General features: G+C 49.6%; 1 protein-coding gene across 2 annotated transcripts in view; it reads left to right on the top strand.

Annotated features, from left to right (window-relative positions):
• Positions 1 to 17,125, top strand: part of DAAM (disheveled-associated activator of morphogenesis-like protein) — a 148,858-nt gene that overhangs the window by 57,927 nt on the left and 73,806 nt on the right. Inside the window, exon 1 of one of the 2 annotated variants that reach the window (XM_075674993.1) lies at positions 11,986 to 12,009. The exons of the other annotated variant lie outside the window; for it this stretch is intronic. The gene's annotated coding sequence lies outside the window, so the exon portion shown is untranslated. Of the gene's footprint in view, positions 1 to 11,985; positions 12,010 to 17,125 lie in introns of those variants that run through there. 2 annotated transcript variants of the gene reach the window in all.

Genomic DNA, 17,125 nt, shown 5'->3' with positions numbered 1-17,125 from the left:
CAACGCCGTATACGGTTTCTTCTTTCTTTCTTTCTTTATTGCGTTTTTGTTTGTGTACGTTTGGGCTGCGTGGTTGCTGGGACTTCCCGTCTCGCTCGTCCGGGAACCGCGCCGCGGCTCTTTTCACTGAAGCAACGGGGAGCCGACGTTCTCTTCCTACGCGCATTGCGGCGTCTCCTGCCCGCGCCCCATCCGCTGCCGCGTCTCACGGTCAGCGGGAAGCGGCCGTGTTTACAGTTTACACTGCATACGTCCGGGACCGTAGTCGGTGCGTGGCTAGACGTAGCCATTGACGCTTTCTTTCTTTCTTTCTTTCTTTCTTTCTTTCTTTCTTTCTTTCTTTACGGAAAAGTGGAGGAGGTTGGAAATGAAACTTATAGATGCATATTGAAAGATGAGCCAGTAAAAAACGAACGACAAGCTTTCCGTTGCAGAATTGCGCGGTGATACTACTTGACGGAGGGCACCAAACGTAAATTGCTCCAGAAAATTATCGGAATCCTTCGTCTGCAGCAGGATCGAGTGCTGTTTTGTTTTTGTTCTCATTTGTGTTAAAACATTAACGAAGAGGTCACTCTGCTATATTTGTTCCCGTCCTCTAGTAACTTTTTCGATTATCAGTTTCGCAAGCCACGGCCTCAACGTACGGGCGAGGAATGTCTCTTGCCATATTCTCACGAATGTTCCTTCTTGCTTTGCGTGACCGTAACTTGCCGGAACATTTCTCGCGAGAAAACACTGTCCGACCAGGGCGTAGACTCTCAATCGAGGAGGAGCCAGCAGACAATCTCTAATCATAAAAAAGATGAAGTAAAAAAAATATGGGATCGGAAGCTTTCCCGAGTCCAAGCAACGTAGAGCGCCTCCTTCTGTGGAACAGACAAGGCTCGTTCTTGTAGACGTCGTGAGAGAAAACCACCGACGCAGAGCCATTATCCGGAGTCGGAAAAAAAGAGAAAAAAAAGCTGGAAAAAGAAAGAGAACAAGCGATCGGCCTTCATCCGCGTCGTGCGATAAGCGCCTCCGGAACGCCATTTATTATTTTTTTGTCGTCATAATTCCCGGGGTTTCCTTTCCGACGGCGCTATATTACAGTGGTTGTTTTTCTTTCCTGTACGAGATATCTCGGGTGTCATTAAATGGCACACCACATAGCATTTGATAAGCCTCTTGAGTGATCTTCCCACGTGGGGTCACAGTGTCATCCATGAACCGTTTACGTTCGTTTTATGCGTTACCGTTTATGTGTTTGCTTACGTGAGGGTGGCCGGGTATACAAAAGCAAGAAGGTACGCGAGCGGACTTGCATAAGTCGCACGGCATGCTGCAGCTTTTCGCTACGTGACTGTAGAACGGGGCGTCCGCAACCGCTAGCGGCCGAGTCGCATGTTGTTGCCAACAAATGATGTGGACTACCCGGTTGTGAATAACGCCTACCTGGACCCCTTCCACGCGCGTGATTTCGTCGATGGATATGTATTGAGCTTCAGTCACTCAGGTTAGTCGATCAGTTTGTGCTCGTACTGTCATCTACTGGCTTCCCGGCTAGTTTTATTGGCAAAAAAAGAGAGAGGAGATTGAAGAAAAAAAAAGCGTTTGGTCACCTGAGAACTACCATCTTAAAAGCCCGTACCTTATTCTATGTGATTAGTAATAATCGCCGGCTTCTTTGGCTGCTTCTATTGCCTAAACTCTATAAAGGATATATGTTCTGCGTAATTATTAGGTTGCTTTGCTCTAAAACTGACATTCCAAACATTCCGCAGGCACTTATCAAGTACCATTTGAAGAGCTAAACCGCTACTGTAAGTTCCACTTTCGATATAGCCAGCTGCTTCCAGCACTTTCCCAGCGGTAGGACTGGCGCTGATGAACGCTGACAAGAGCCGACCGACCGACAAAGCAACGGAGCCGAAATTTTAGGTGTGGCTACGAAGAGGCGGCTGTTCTATCAAAACGCCGAATCAGCACGATCAAAGTAGGGCTATCCAAAGGAAAGTCTCGGCTGCGCACCAGGACAGAGTACACATCCACAGCGGAACACTCGGTGCTGATAAAACACAAGTGTAAGCGTCTTCGAGCTGCGCAGCAGGGGAGCAGAAGCTTAGTATAAGGTGGGGCGCGGGGGGGCGGGGGGGAAAGACGGCGAGGCTTAACAAAGCCGCAAACCGGAACGGAAAAAGGGCTGTCGTCCCAGGGAGTGACTAGCTCCACAAAGTCGTTCTCCTTTCGATCAAAGCGAAAGTGCTTCTCAAACACTCCGCACGGGGCAGTTTGAAACGCAGCGTTGTCCTGTGCGCCGATACGGGTGGGAGCTTAGTGGAGTGTTTTGATCGCACCGCTGGTACGATCTGTTGGGAACTCGGCGCTGACGCCCGTGGTTGTACCTGGGTCGCAAGCCCCAAGGGTAGCGTTGGCCTGGCGGCCTGGGGTACAACTGGAAGCATCCGAAGGTCCCGGCAAAGCATGAGTCGACTGGTAACAACGAAACAACTTGTTTATTTTAACATCGCAAAGAGTTGGCGGTCAGGTTTGACCGAAGTAGAGAGACGGGAGAGCACTTCACTCAACAGAAGAAATCGGAGCCCTCCTTTTGGCGTCCGGGGGCAGCTGTTTTTATACTCTCGCAGTTGAGGGCAAGAAGGAACCCCTCAAAAGACGAGCACGTGAATGTACAATGGGCTAATGGTGACGCACACTGTCGTAGCGCTGCCGTAGCACCATGTTGAGCACGATCTCGTAGCACCCTGTCGAGCACGATCTCGTAGCACCCTGTTGTAGCGCTGCCGTAGCACCATGACTGTAATGAGAGGATGATCCCTGCTTTGGCATCGCCTGTTTCGGGCACAATGACTGGAATGAGAGGATGATCCCTGCTTTGGCATCGCCTGTTTCGGGCACAATGACTGGAATGAGAGGATGATCCCTGCTTTGGCATCGCCTGTTTCGGGCACAATGACTGGAATGAGAGGATGATCCCTGCTTTGGCATCGCCTGTTTCGGGCACAATGACTGGAATGAGAGGGTGATCCTTTGCGGTCGCATCGCCGCAGTCGCGCCTGGAAACACCTGCCGATGAGTGTTGCGGCGACGACGATCGGGCCAAAATGTCTGCCGCCCCGCCGCAGTCGCGCCGGCAAAACCACGTGTCGCAGGCGAAACGCAACAGACCGCCCCGCCGGGGGAAGGAGATCCCGATGGACAGGGGACTGCATCCGCTGGCCGGAGGGATGTCGCTCGATGATGCTCATAACCGAAGTCGGGCGTCCTTCGACGTTTCTTGAGCGCAGCGCACAGAGAAGGCCTCGTTCTCTCGTTCAGGTTCGCACGGGACACTGCAAAGTGACTTCGGGAGAGTTCACATTTTTGTTCTCGTTCCCGGCAAGCGTTAGAACTACGCTGAAACTCAACCGCTCAGTCAGCAAGCACGGCACAACCCTCACTAAGCCCTGCCAGGCTCTTTCCCCTTTTTATACCACTGCCTAGTTCCTTACAGTAGTCTAGCATCACTCAGAACGCGTCCACAAATTGAAAAATTGCACTAGAAAGCATATCATCACTTTGAAACACTAAACAAAAGCAATATGTTAAAAAAAAATCCTGCCTCAGGAAGAAAAACATCAGTAACAAACAATTTTGAGGCTGATTCCTACGTTAGGGGCTTCGACTTAAGCCATCGGCGTTACCGTTGAGACTCCCCTTTTTGTAACGCACCTCAAAGGAATATTGTTGTAAAGCGAGGCTCCAGCGCAGGAGGCGGCCATTTTTGGGAGAGATGGTCTGCAGCCATTGGAGAGGGCAGTGATCCGTCTCAATGATAAACCTCGAGCCGGCTAGATAGCATGACAATTTCTGAACGGCCCACACGAGACACGCACACTCTTTCTCGGTGGCGCTATACGCCTGCTCACGACTGGTCAGCTTACGACTAGCATACAGGACGGGGTGTTCTACTTCTCCATTTTCCCGTTGGCACAGTACAACGCCCATGCCTCGCTCACTAGCATCGCACTGAACAATGAACCCTTTTGTATAGTCTGGCGATCGTAGCACAGGCTGGCTTGTTAGGGCACTCTTTAGGGCGCTAAAAGCTCTTTCCTGTGTCTCGTCCCAGACGACTGTTTGAGGCTCTGTTTTTCTTAGAGCATCCGTCAGGGGAGCCGCGATATCAGAGTACCTAGGGATGTACCTCTGATAGTAGCCGGCGACACCCAAGAACGACCGAATATCGGTCTTGGTGCGCGGTTGCGGAAAGTCTCGCACAGCGGCCACTTTTATTTCAGAAGGGCGGCGACGACCCTGACCAATCACGTGACCGAGGTAGACAACCTCGGCCTGTGCTAACTGGCACTTAGGAGCCTTGACTGTCAAGCCCGCTTCGCGCAGGCGGGTTAGCACTGCCCGCAAGTGTGTCATATGCTCAGACCAGGATGCGGAGAATATCGCTACGTCGTCTAGATACGGTAAAGCGAATTCTTGCTGTCCCCGCAACACTTTATCCATGAGGCTTGAAAAACAGTATGGCGCGTTCTTCAAACCAAAACTCAACACTTTAGGACGGAATGTTCCCATTGGTGAAATGAACGCCGCATACCTACTAGCCTCTTCTGTAAGTGGAACCTGCCAATAACCCCTGACAAGATCTAGGGTGGAAATAAACTGAGCGCTACTAACTTTCTCAAGGCGCTCCTCGATGTTAGGGATCGGATAAATTTGATCCTTAGTGATGGAATTAAGCCTGCGGTAGTCGACGCAAGGACGAGGTTCCTTGCCCGGTACCTCAACTAAAATCAAAGGGGAGGTATAATCACTCTCACCTGCCTCAATAACACCGAGCTGTAGCATTTTCTTTACCTCAGCCTCCATAATATCCCTCTGGCGGGGTGACACCCGATACGCCTTGGATCGTACTGGCTCTGTGGAGGTAAGTTCTATATCATGAGTAAGTACAGAAGTTTTACCAGGCCTCTCAGAGAACAGACCTTGAAACTGCTGTAATAGCTGGTGTAGTTCGGTTTTCTGCTCGGGCGACAGCGGTGCTCTACTGATAAGGTCACTAATGACTTGACCGGTGTCTTCCCTGTTCGTCACTGAGCCTAGTCCCGGAAGCTCGACCGGAAGCTCTTCAGGAACGTTTACCATCATGCACACCACTGCTTCCCTTTGTCTATAAGGTTTGAGCAGATTACAGTGGTAAACTTGCTGTGCTTTCCGCTTTCCTGGCAGACTTACCACGTAGTTAACGTCCGACAGTTTCTGAACAATTCGTGCTGGGCCCTCCCACTGCACGTCTAGTTTGTTGTTTAGCGATGTGCGCAATATCATGACCTCATCGCCAACCTCAAAACGACGGGCCCTGGCTGTCCGATCATAATAAACCTTGGCCCTCTGCTGGGCCTTTGCCATTGCTTCACCTGACAACTCCTGTGCCCTTCTTAAGCGTTCGAGGAGCTTAAGTACGTACTCCACCACGACTGGGTCGTCACCCCTGCCTTCCCATGATTCTCGAAGCATGCGAAGCGGAGATCGAAGCGAGCGACCGTACACCAGTTCAGCTGGCGAAAACCCCGTAGCCGCATGCGGCGCGGTCCTTAAAACAAACATCAACCCAGGCAGACACAGCTCCCAGTCAGTTCGATGTTCAAAACACAACGCTCTCAACACGCGCTTCATGACGGAGTGGAGCTTCTCAACGGAATTCGACTGTGGGTGGTACACTGAGCTGTGTAGCAGCTTTACCCCACACCTTTCGAGAAAAGTTGTCGTCAAAGCGCTAGTAAACACTGTGCCCTGATCTGATTGGATTTCCGCAGGAAAACCAACTCGCGCAAATATGGACAGCAGTGCATTGACTATCTCAACTGAGCTGAGTTCTTTAAGCGGCACTGCTTCAGGGAACTTTGTCGCTGGGCAGATCACAGTCAAAATGTGTCTGTACCCCGTGGCTGTTACCGGCAGAGGTCCCACTGTATCAATAACGAGCCGTCTAAAAGGCTCCGTAATGATAGGTACCAATTTCAACGGCGCCCTCGATTTGTCCCCTGGTTTGCCCACCCGCTGACAAGTGTCACATGTCCTCACGAAATGGTCTGCGTCCCGAAAACACCCTGGCCAATAGTACTCTTGCAAGAGACGGTCCTTAGTTTTCTTAACTCCTAGGTGTCCGGACCACGAACCCCCGTGTGACAAGCGCAACAGATCCTGACGATAGCATTGAGGCACGACCAGCTGATCGAACTCCACTCCTCGGCGGTCTAGATACTTCCGGTACAGGACTCCACCTCTTTCCACAAAACGCGCAGTTTTCCTGGCGATACCTTCTTTGACATTGCAGCGTATGTTTTCTAGGCTACCATCCTTCTTTTGCTCGGCTATCAAAGCCGACCGGCTGACTTTTAGCAACCTATCAAGTCCGTCTGACGTAGGCGCGATGAGCAAATCAGTAGATAGCTCTTCTAACTTTCCCGCATCGGGATTTTCCTCTCCGGTATCTGGTGCCTTTAACGTTACAGACTCAAGTTTATTCAGTTCGGGCGTGCTCTGAATATCAGCTTGCTGCGCCTCTGACCCTTTTTCGTTGTTTGATAACGTCGGCCCCGCAACTACCGCCTTTGCAGCGAGCTCCCGAACCTTCGATCTGGTTAAGGCCTGAACACTAGCTTCACCAAACAAAAGCCCCTTCTCGCGCAGGAGGTGATCGGACCTGTTTGAAAATAGGTACGGGTACTGGGGGGGCAGCATAGATGACACTGCCGCCTCTGTCTCAAGCGCTCCGAAAGGTCCTTCAATAAGCACCCTTGCTACTGGCAGACACACGCTATGAGCTTCCACGGCTTGCTTGATCCATGCGCACTCGCCCGTGAACATATGGGGTTCTACGTAAGACGGGTGAACTACATCCATCGTAGCTGCGGAATCGCGAAGCACTCGGCACTCTTTCCCGTTCACGAGGAGGTCTCGCATGTAAGGCTCGAGAAGCTTCATGTTCTCGTCAGTGCTGCCTATTGAAAAAAACACAACTTTTGGTGTTGTTTCCGGACACTGCGCCGAAAAGTGACCCGGCTTCTGGCACGTATAACAAACGCCCGCTCGCCTCATCTCGAACCGCTTTCTGCGTTCGGCTTCGGCTGCCGCCGTCTCTTTACGTTTGGTCGGACTGCTTTCACTTGCATCCTCACTACGCGTGTTCCCCTTTGCTCTCATGGGTGTGAACTTCGGCCTCTCAAACTTCGAGCCAAATTCACCCTTTTGACCGTCCTTAGCTCCGCGAGCTCGACGCGTCACAAACTCCTCGGCTAGCTCAGCGGCTCTAGCCACCGTACAAACGTCTGGCCTATCCAAGACCCAGTATCGCACGTTCTCCGGTAACCGACTATAAAACTGTTCTAGCCCGAAACACTGCAGAACTTTATCGTGGTCACCAAACGCTTTCTCTTCTTTGAGCCACTCCTGCATGTTCGACATAAGCCTATACGCAAACTCTGTATATGACTCACTTCTGCCTTTCTCATTTTCCCGAAACTTCCGACGGAACGCCTCCGCAGACAGCCGGTACTTTTTTAGAAGACTCGATTTCACTGTGTCGAAATCCTCTGCCTCCTCTCTATCCAAGCGAGCGACTACGTCGGCCGCCTCGCCGGGTAACAAAGTGAGCAAGCGCTGTGGCCACGTTTCCCGAGAGAACCCCTGCTTCTCGCACGTTCGCTCAAAGTTAACCAGGAACAAACCAATGTCCTCTCCAAGCTTAAACGGCCGCATCAGGTCAGTCATTTTGAACAATACGCGTTCTCCTGCACCGTGTGCCTGACTTCCATTACGAGCGCGTTCCATCTCTACCTCAAGACGCTTCATTTCCAAAGCGTGTTGACGGTCACGCTCTTGTTGCTCTCGCTCTTTCTGTTCTTTACGTTCCCGCTCTTCTTTTTCTTTCTGTTCTTTACGTTCACGCTCTTCTTTTTCTTTTTGCTCTTTAAGTTCGCGCTCCTGTCTTTTTGCAGTCTCCCTCTCTTCAATGGTCTCAAGGCATTCCGACAGCTCGTCATCCTCAGCCTCTAACTCAAGAATAGCCTTTAGCAGTTCAGGTTTTCTTAGTTTGTCTGAGACATCCAGACCCAACTCTCTTGCAAGCTCCAACAATTTCGGTTTGCGCAACGACTTCAAATCCATGGCTGCTCTGAATGCTGCTTTCTCTACTGCTTACTATTGTCTTGCCGCAAACTAACCCGGCAGCAACGACAACCACAATTACCAGCTCTGTTTCTGACACTAACAAAAAGCCTGGCAAAGCTCAGAAGAAGAAAGTCCCGCACTCACCAAACCTCGCAGGCAAGAGTCCAGCGCAGTCGTTCCGCTGCAGGCAACCAGTCATCACACAGGGCTCGTTGCACTGCTCCCGGATCGTCGATGAGCTGCTCAGCATACAGTCAACTGCATCTCTTCGCTGCTGGCCTCCGTTGTCGCGATCTCACCGCTGGCAGACAGTTGTTTGAAGTCGGAGGCGATCTCACCGCTGCCAACCAGTTGTTTGGATCCGACCGCTGGTACGATCTGTTGGGGACTCGGCGCTGACGCCCGTGGTTGTACCTGGGTCGCAAGCCCCAAGGGTAGCGTTGGCCTGGCGGCCTGGGGTACAACTGGAAGCATCCGAAGGTCCCGGCAAAGCATGAGTCGACTGGTAACAACGAAACAACTTGTTTATTTTAACATCGCAAAGAGTTGGCGGTCAGGTTTGACCGAAGTAGAGAGACGGGAGAGCACTTCACTCAACAGAAGAAATCGGAGCCCTCCTTTTGGCGTCCGGGGGCAGCTGTTTTTATACTCTCGCAGTTGAGGGCAAGAAGGAACCCCTCAAAAGACGAGCACGTGAATGTACAATGGGCTAATGGTGACGCACACTGTCGTAGCGCTGCCGTAGCACCATGTTGAGCACGATCTCGTAGCACCCTGTCGAGCACGATCTCGTAGCACCCTGTTGTAGCGCTGCCGTAGCACCATGACTGTAATGAGAGGATGATCCCTGCTTTGGCATCGCCTGTTTCGGGCACAATGACTGGAATGAGAGGATGATCCCTGCTTTGGCATCGCCTGTTTCGGGCACAATGACTGGAATGAGAGGATGATCCCTGCTTTGGCATCGCCTGTTTCGGGCACAATGACTGGAATGAGAGGATGATCCCTGCTTTGGCATCGCCTGTTTCGGGCACAATGACTGGAATGAGAGGGTGATCCTTTGCGGTCGCATCGCCGCAGTCGCGCCTGGAAACACCTGCCGATGAGTGTTGCGGCGACGACGATCGGGCCAAAATGTCTGCCGCCCCGCCGCAGTCGCGCCGGCAAAACCACGTGTCGCAGGCGAAACGCAACAGGAGCTAAGCATCCAAGGCAAATAAGCTCGAGTGGATTTTCGAGAACACATTAACACGGTTTTCTTAAGTGGCCGTGCGGCTTCCGAGTTTCTTTGCGGCGTCAGGCGAGTCCGGTGGTTGACGACGCCGGTGATTGCGTGGGTTCCGATCTCGCGGTGCAGTTCGAGGACTTCCGTGGGAGTCACCCGAGGATATTGGCGGATAAGAAGCCGTGTGTAGAGGCGTCGCTTATATACACCTTGTTGGGCGAACTAAGGCAAATTGTACAACATGGCATCTGTGAAGTTACATAGTGGGAAAAAAATGTGAAGGCGACAACGGAAATGCAAAGTACTTTGTGCCGTCGCCTAAACGTCTTCGTGTGTACGTCAAGTCGAAGATATCATCTTGCACACCCCGTAACCCTGAGGATAGTCCGCCGGGGTGGCTGGGTGCTTACGGTCTTGGGAGAGGGAGCGCGAGGTATCGGTTTCGATCATCGGCAGCGGCTACCTTATTTATTATAGCGGTGGATCGCAAAAAAAAAAAGAACGATCGGTTTCTTAGATAGTAAATTAACCCGGCGCGCTCCTCCGCGGTACCGTGCATAGCTACACGTGTCACTCATTCGGGACATTGAATGAGATTGAATCCCGGTCATCTAAATCTTCGTGGTAAACACAGCGGTGGCGTCGAGCTCATTCGGAAACTTGGGCACCATACACGGCACTCACGCTAGCACACGCAAACACACACGCACACACACACACACATGCATACAACTCGCCCTAACAGGTTCAAAGTAATAATGAACCATGCATAACCAATTACCTCGCTCTTTGACGTGACCAAGTCACGCACAGGCACGTCTGTGCAAGCGTATATGCATCTGTGCATACCCGTAACACATCTCAGTGGATCTGGAAATAACCCGGCGCACGAATATACGCGGCAGGAGACGGCGATGCCCGCCGTGGGCGTCTCAAGGCGTTCGACTACAGCGCAAGAGGAATGCGCCCTTGAAGTGACGGCGACCGCGATAGCAAGCCTTCGCTAGGAGTGAGGCAACGCACGCACGCACTTTACGAACACGCGTCAAACTTGCCTTGTTCGTCGTCGTCATCGGTCGGAGTGGCCGCAGGACGTCCCACGCCGGTATACATGCGGGACGTACTGCTAAGGTGGACACTACAAATGAAAGTGTTTCCGTCCAGTTCCCGCTGCGTTCCTTGCATAATCTTCCTTGCGAAAGCCACGATCGCTATCCTCTCGCCTTCTCCTAACCCTCACAGGTCAGTAGTAGTAGAGTTTAATTGCTATGCTCTCTTCTCCTAAATCTCACAAATTACTAATGGTAGACTTTATTTATAGAAAGGCAGAGAGATTGGCCAGAGCTTCTGCGGTCTAACCTGTTACTCTGTACTGGCGAAGGAAAAAGAGGGAACGAAAGAGGGATGGATCAATGGATGATGATGTTGATGACGATAACGACAAGGATAGTGGTGCGGGGGGAGTTTAGTCGTCAGCACCGCAGCATATGCAAAGTATTGAGGCTAGTCCTGTTTCTTGTAGAAGTTATCGCACGATTCGTACAGTTACTGTAGTATGTCCATCTCGGTTGGTACCGTGAATCCAAGATGAATCGCTCTAAGAATGGCTTCATGAAAATTTATTTATATTGTCCACGGAAGAACCATAAAAAATCTCTCTGAGTGTTATAGATCGTGTATATAGACCACATGTAAAACTGCTGCGTAACACTCTTTTCGTCGAAAGAAAGTTCGAAAATACTCTTTATTTACGAATTTTGTTGGCAGGGCACAAAGAGCATTATGTAGCCGTCAATCTACTTGAAAGAGCACAAAGTACGTAAGCAATTTATAGACTGCGTAATATTATTAATATCAGAAAACGCGAAGCCGAGGCTGGTTTCTCCCCTACAGCAGGTTTCTCGCGTGCCCTTCCTTTAATGGTGTATTGATCACCGCAGCGCTTTCTAAGCAAACCTACTTAAATTCATTGCAATTTCCGTGACTCATGTGTATCTTTACTTCCTATTGAGAAGATCTTATCGCGCATATATCCGGTAGATCAGCTGTGCCTGCGAATAAGACAGAAAATAAATGACGTACCTAACGTAAGGCGGATACTCCCTATACGATGTACGATACAGGCCGTACATTGTATAGGACGTATGTTGGAAACGGCCATGTTGACCGGTTCCAACATGGTGCTGGCTGTGTTGTTGGAACAATCCTTGTCTTGCCAAGGATTGTTCCGACAACAACCGTGCCCAGCGCGAGCTATTCTCCGAAAGAAGTAGCGGTAACGTTACGCCTGCATACAAATGAGGTGTGCGTGTCGCCGTCGCTGGCGTCCGATTCTGCGAAAGAGAAAAAAGAAACGGAAGGTCTCCGTAGTTTTGTTGCGTATAGCGATGCGTACGTGCAGTTGTTTCGAGATGCGAGTAGAGGAAAGGCACTTGCATAACCGCGCGCGGCGCTCCAGAGGGGCTAAACGTTGTCGCTCTTACGCTGTCGCGTTCTTTACGGCTAGACGGCGTAATACGCACCAGGGAGGCCTGGAATGGATGCTTTAGGCGCCCCGACGGGATTGCGACGGGATCTCCATCACGAAAAGCCACGGCAGAACCGGAGAAGGGAAGGTACGTGTTTCCAGATTTAATAAGATCCGTGCTGTTTATGGTAATAGGAGCGCGAAGGATTTGAGCAGAGTCCCGGCCCATCTGGAAAGCTCGCTGATGCAACTTTCGCTTTTTTTTGTTCTGACACGCACTTGGCATCGTGACAGTCCATTGTGGCCGCCTAATGGGACAAGCTTAACCGTCTGTACTATATGAGCCCTCTTAGTACTTCCACGAGCACGTAAAATATAAACGACACATTTAAAGTGGGGCTACTAGGAAAGGCTAAAGTGTCGCGCAAAGAGCGGGTGTTGTACTCCACGAAGATGATGCAAGGACGACAATAGCGATGCAATAACAACAATGACAACGTGGGGGAATATGGCGACGAAAACGCGACGACGGCGACGTGGCAGAACGTGGTATTCAACTTAGCTGGTTCACGGCTAAGGCCAGTTTAACAGCCGAAGTTGACACATGGGACGAGCGGGAGTTTTGTCTCCTTTCTGTTCAGTGTCTTATGTTCAGCTGTTAAACTCACCCTAGACACGAGCAGCGATGACCAAATGATAATGATGACTGCCGACGACGATGGCAACTTCGCGATCACAACTTCGAAGAGGGCGTGACGGCCCGCACGTGGCGGGCCATAATGTGATTGCTGGGGTGCCGTTGTGCGCACGGCCAGGTTCCGCCATGTTGTTGAATTCTCCATTCTGTCAGCCCTGATTGGCTCGAATTGCCAACATGGCGGAATTAGAGAGGGTCCAGAATGGCACCGTTGGTGGAGACGGTAAGAACGAGCTTTCTTCTTCTGGCGAACTCGTGAGAAGTGAACAAGACCATGTAAATCACTACAACAACGACGACTGACGCAACGCAACGTGGGCAACCAACTGCTATTGCCGCTGGTGCTTCACCGATGTGGTGGTTCTTCAGTGACAATCACTAAACCAAACGCGAGTAAGCGCTGTCAGAAATCACTGATGTCACGACATGCTGGTACGGGAAAAGCTGGCCGGTGTTAACACCCTTCTCCCATTTTTACTTTTTCTTTTTTTCCAAGCTAGCTAAGCATCTCCCAACGGTAAGGGCGAGCGTTTCGCTATTCCAGAAGTAAATTTAACTGACAAATGATACCTTATTCTTCCTTTTTCATGCCCCTTTAACGTTGACCTATCTTTTAAGATGCGACATCACTGCAGCACTTTTCTTCTTTCTTAGAGCCGGAGACTTGACGACAGAGCTCCCCTTGTTCATACATTGCATGGACACCAAATAGATTGGACGGGGGAGGTTGCGGAGGCTGTCGTCAAGCCCTTGCCTCGTGAGCCCTGATTTGGCCGCACGAGAGTCTACGGAGGAATGCAGCCCGTAGGGTCGGCACCCTCATAAGACGGGGTTGAGCCCCCGTGTTGCTATTTACGTAGCCTACGCCGCCATTTTGAGTTTTCTTCTCGCGCTTTATACGCCGGGTGCGCGAAGATGTGCGGAGGAGCTCAAGAACGTCACCCCATTGGCCCGCTCGGCGCCGAGCCGGATCCCGATGGCGGAACCCTCGGATTGCTGCCGAACCTTTCTCAGACCGAGGACATGTAGCTCGCACTTCCAAGCCTTCAATAAATATTGTGTGATAGGTACAGGTAACATACAAGGGGAAACATTGGATGCCTAATTATTGCTGTTTTACATCGTTTGCAGATGGAATTGATAACCCAACGCCTAAGATGACGTGCCACCTTGAAATGTGAGCGCTAAAACGCTACGAATCATTAAAATATTTCAGATAAACAGGCATCGTGATCAAAATACACAATAAAGTACGCAACACCAGTCCTAGGTTTCCAGTGTATACAATGAGAATCTGTAACAAAATAAAATTTTACACTGCTGCTCAAAATATATGTCTAAGGAGACCATATGTAAACCGGCACAAGGTGCGATGGAGCAGCAGGGAAAGACACTGTGTAGTTGCTTATAGCACAGTGGACAAAGAAATGTTTCGCACTAGTTCATTGCAAGGTAGATGCTGTAGATGATGGTATAGTAGCTTCAGCGGACAGCATGCTTGAATTTATATTTGAAATGTAGTCGGCCTCTACTGGGTGCTACTGAACTGCTAGTATTACGCGCAAGGTTATGCTGAGTATGTGTTCGCTTTCAAGAGGCGGCCGCGCAGGAGTTAGCGTTTAATGCCAGCAGAATTAAACCGTCAATGGACTTAGCTTTCTGACAAAAAGCAGCCGAGAAGACAATCTTGAGGGACTAAAGTCGAGGACACCGCACAAGCAGAAACGAATGAAGACAGCGTCAGTGCAAAGTATACTACTGCTCTTTTTGTGAATCTTCTTGTGTGGTGTGGCTTTCTTCGTATTGGCTCAGTAATTACCCACGAAAGTGAAGTGGTTATAGCACAGAAACAAAGAACAAATAACGGGTACAAGCACAATCGACTTACAGAACTAACTTCCAAGTGCTGGCGTCTCAGCCTGTAACTCGCCGTTGGTCGGTTTATGCGCTGTAGTAGTTTTCACTATTGACTACCACGATCTTATATTTTCTCCCTAGGATAGCTCAAAAAGTAGCAAGGCAATGGAAAAAAGCGGGAGCGCTATGGTCTCGCCGGCCGGTTCAACCCATACGGCGTCTTTGATCTCCTCGCGGCTGTCAAATCGTAGCGCAGCTTGATGAATCGGCCCCTCGTGGCAAGGCGCCGCGGAACATAAGACACGCTCGCCTGACGGAAGTGTAAGAGTGCTTGCGAAGCATAAAAAATAAAAAGAGAAATGGAGGAAGAAAAAAAAAGCCTTCACGCCGTCCTCACTTAATTAGACCGCTGCGACATCAACGCGAGAGGTTCACATGGACTGCCTAGAACACAACGTTCGTCTTGCGTCCTCGTATACTAATGTCTTCATCTGTTTTAGCGCCGTAATTTCACGGATCAAGTGGAAAATAGCGGAGAAAAAAATGCGGACAGAAGAGGCATCAGAATTTCGACAAGCTCTAGCTGCAATAACGGTTGAAACTTCATTGAAGTGCCGCTGAATAATATACAGAAAAATCAGTATTATATTCAGTACAATATAAAATGAGTATAATAATCAGTGAAACACCGCACGCACCGTTTCATACCTATACTCCCCAAACAGATACCAGAGAAGCCATTCAAGTGCACAATATCGCCATTCACGATGTGCTCTGCTTCATCCAGGCCTCAGTTGTGGTTTGGCGTAACGTAGTACATTTTATCCCCGCAGTCTTCGTTGGATTACGTTGGGTGTTGTGCATGTTCTGCCTTTTGGCTGTTGCGTATTAAATCGAAGCTTTATTTGCCACTCTGCCCGGGTTTCGTGCGTTCTTTGCCTGTCGGCAGGAGTAGGCGGTCTATATAGCACGGTATTTATGAGCGACATAAGTGCCGATGAAAGCTCTTCTTTTCTGAAAAAAAAGAAGAGCGATGCATAACTGTACATATAATGTCGGCTGAGAGTTATCTCTACATGAACCAAACCTCGTTATGGAATAGCACAAACTATTGAACGGTCTTCCCTGTCTGTCCTTCCCTTTTGTGTTTCTTTATTTTGAACGGTCTCTTTTACTTTGTTAACATGGGCTATCAGATTGTTGTGCAACCGCTGGTTTGTGCTCCCGAATGGCATGCTATGACGGTGTGCGGTGTTAGGACTTAAAAACTACTGCTAGTTAGCGCGCTCTTGATCGGCGTAAGAATATATCTAGTACAAGACTTCTACACATAATGTCGACTAATAGATAACTCTAAAGCACGCATTCTTCATATTGAATTGGCGCATGACATTCAAACGGATTTATTGATTTTCGTATGTTGTTTTCTTATATTTTGGCTACCCCATTCTCGGGCCGCGTAGGTCACGTGCCCATTCTCGACCAATCCTCCAGCATGCGTATGCATCACTATATGTGACACAGGAGTTACGTAGTACACTTCTCAAATGCGTTTAGGTACGTGGCCTATACTTCCCTGTGCCACACACACCTCGTCACAATTCTTTCCTCACCGGCACTGTGCATCGTCCACGTGACATCGCTGCATGTGCCGAAGTCTCACATTGTGCATCCGCATCGACTGCTGTTTTCATTCCTGCGCAGCTTGTCAAAAGATGTGTAGTGCATAAACATAAACATTGCATGAGATTACGCGTTTCACAGCATGAAAACTAAGCACAGCTACGTGCGACATTTAGTGGCACATAGCACCAAGTAAACCACTATACTAAAGCTTCAATTGCTAGAGAGCGAACATGTGCCCCTTCAATATGCATATATATATATATATATATATATATATATATATATATATATATATATATATATATATATACATACATACATACATATATATATATATATATATATATATATATATATATATATATATATATATATATATATATATTCCTCTCGTGCGCGTAGCTTGCACCTTCTAAAAAGCGATATGGTGCTGCTTTTTGTGAACACTTATTCTATTTCCATTCAAAGGGATGACGCTTGTCTTGTGTCATTTTTTTTTTTTGCTACACCTATACAGTGGACGTTGTCCACGCAAGATTCAGCGTCGGCAAGGCTTAGGACTGTCCGTTGAGCTAGTGATATTCAAAAACAAAGGGGAAACGGGTCATCGACAGCTCTGCGCGAACAAGATGGATGTCAATCTGCCGTCGACATCCGTCCAGCAGCGCAGTCGCCGTTGCCCGTAACTGCGAGAAGCCCCCGAAGACCCATGCGGCCCCGAATCGGTCGCCACTCGAAATGAGGATGTGTCCATCAGTGTTTAGTCGCCGAAGCTTCCCGCTTCATCTACCGCCGGGGTCAGGAAATGGCTGGCAGATCGCATACGGCGTTGGTTTTGTCCACGGAAACCCTATAGTGATTCTGCGAAGGAAGGGGCATTTGAGAGGGCCTCCTCAGCAGTTCTATGCACTAGGGGGAAAAGGTATGGCTCATTTCAGCCAATAAGGAGCTAGAATGCAGCGCGTGTCTGGGAGACGTTGTCACTGCAATCTGAATATCGTTACGCAGAAGTTCCACAACGCAAGGGGAACATTTTTACAATTGCTTTCATCGTAGTCAACAAAACACATTAACATGTTTCACT

Source organism: Dermacentor variabilis, chromosome 11 (genome assembly GCF_050947875.1).
Source record: "Dermacentor variabilis isolate Ectoservices chromosome 11, ASM5094787v1, whole genome shotgun sequence".
Lineage (NCBI taxonomy): Eukaryota > Metazoa > Arthropoda > Arachnida > Ixodida > Ixodidae > Dermacentor > Dermacentor variabilis.
This window is presented reverse-complemented; position numbering and strand designations above follow the sequence as displayed.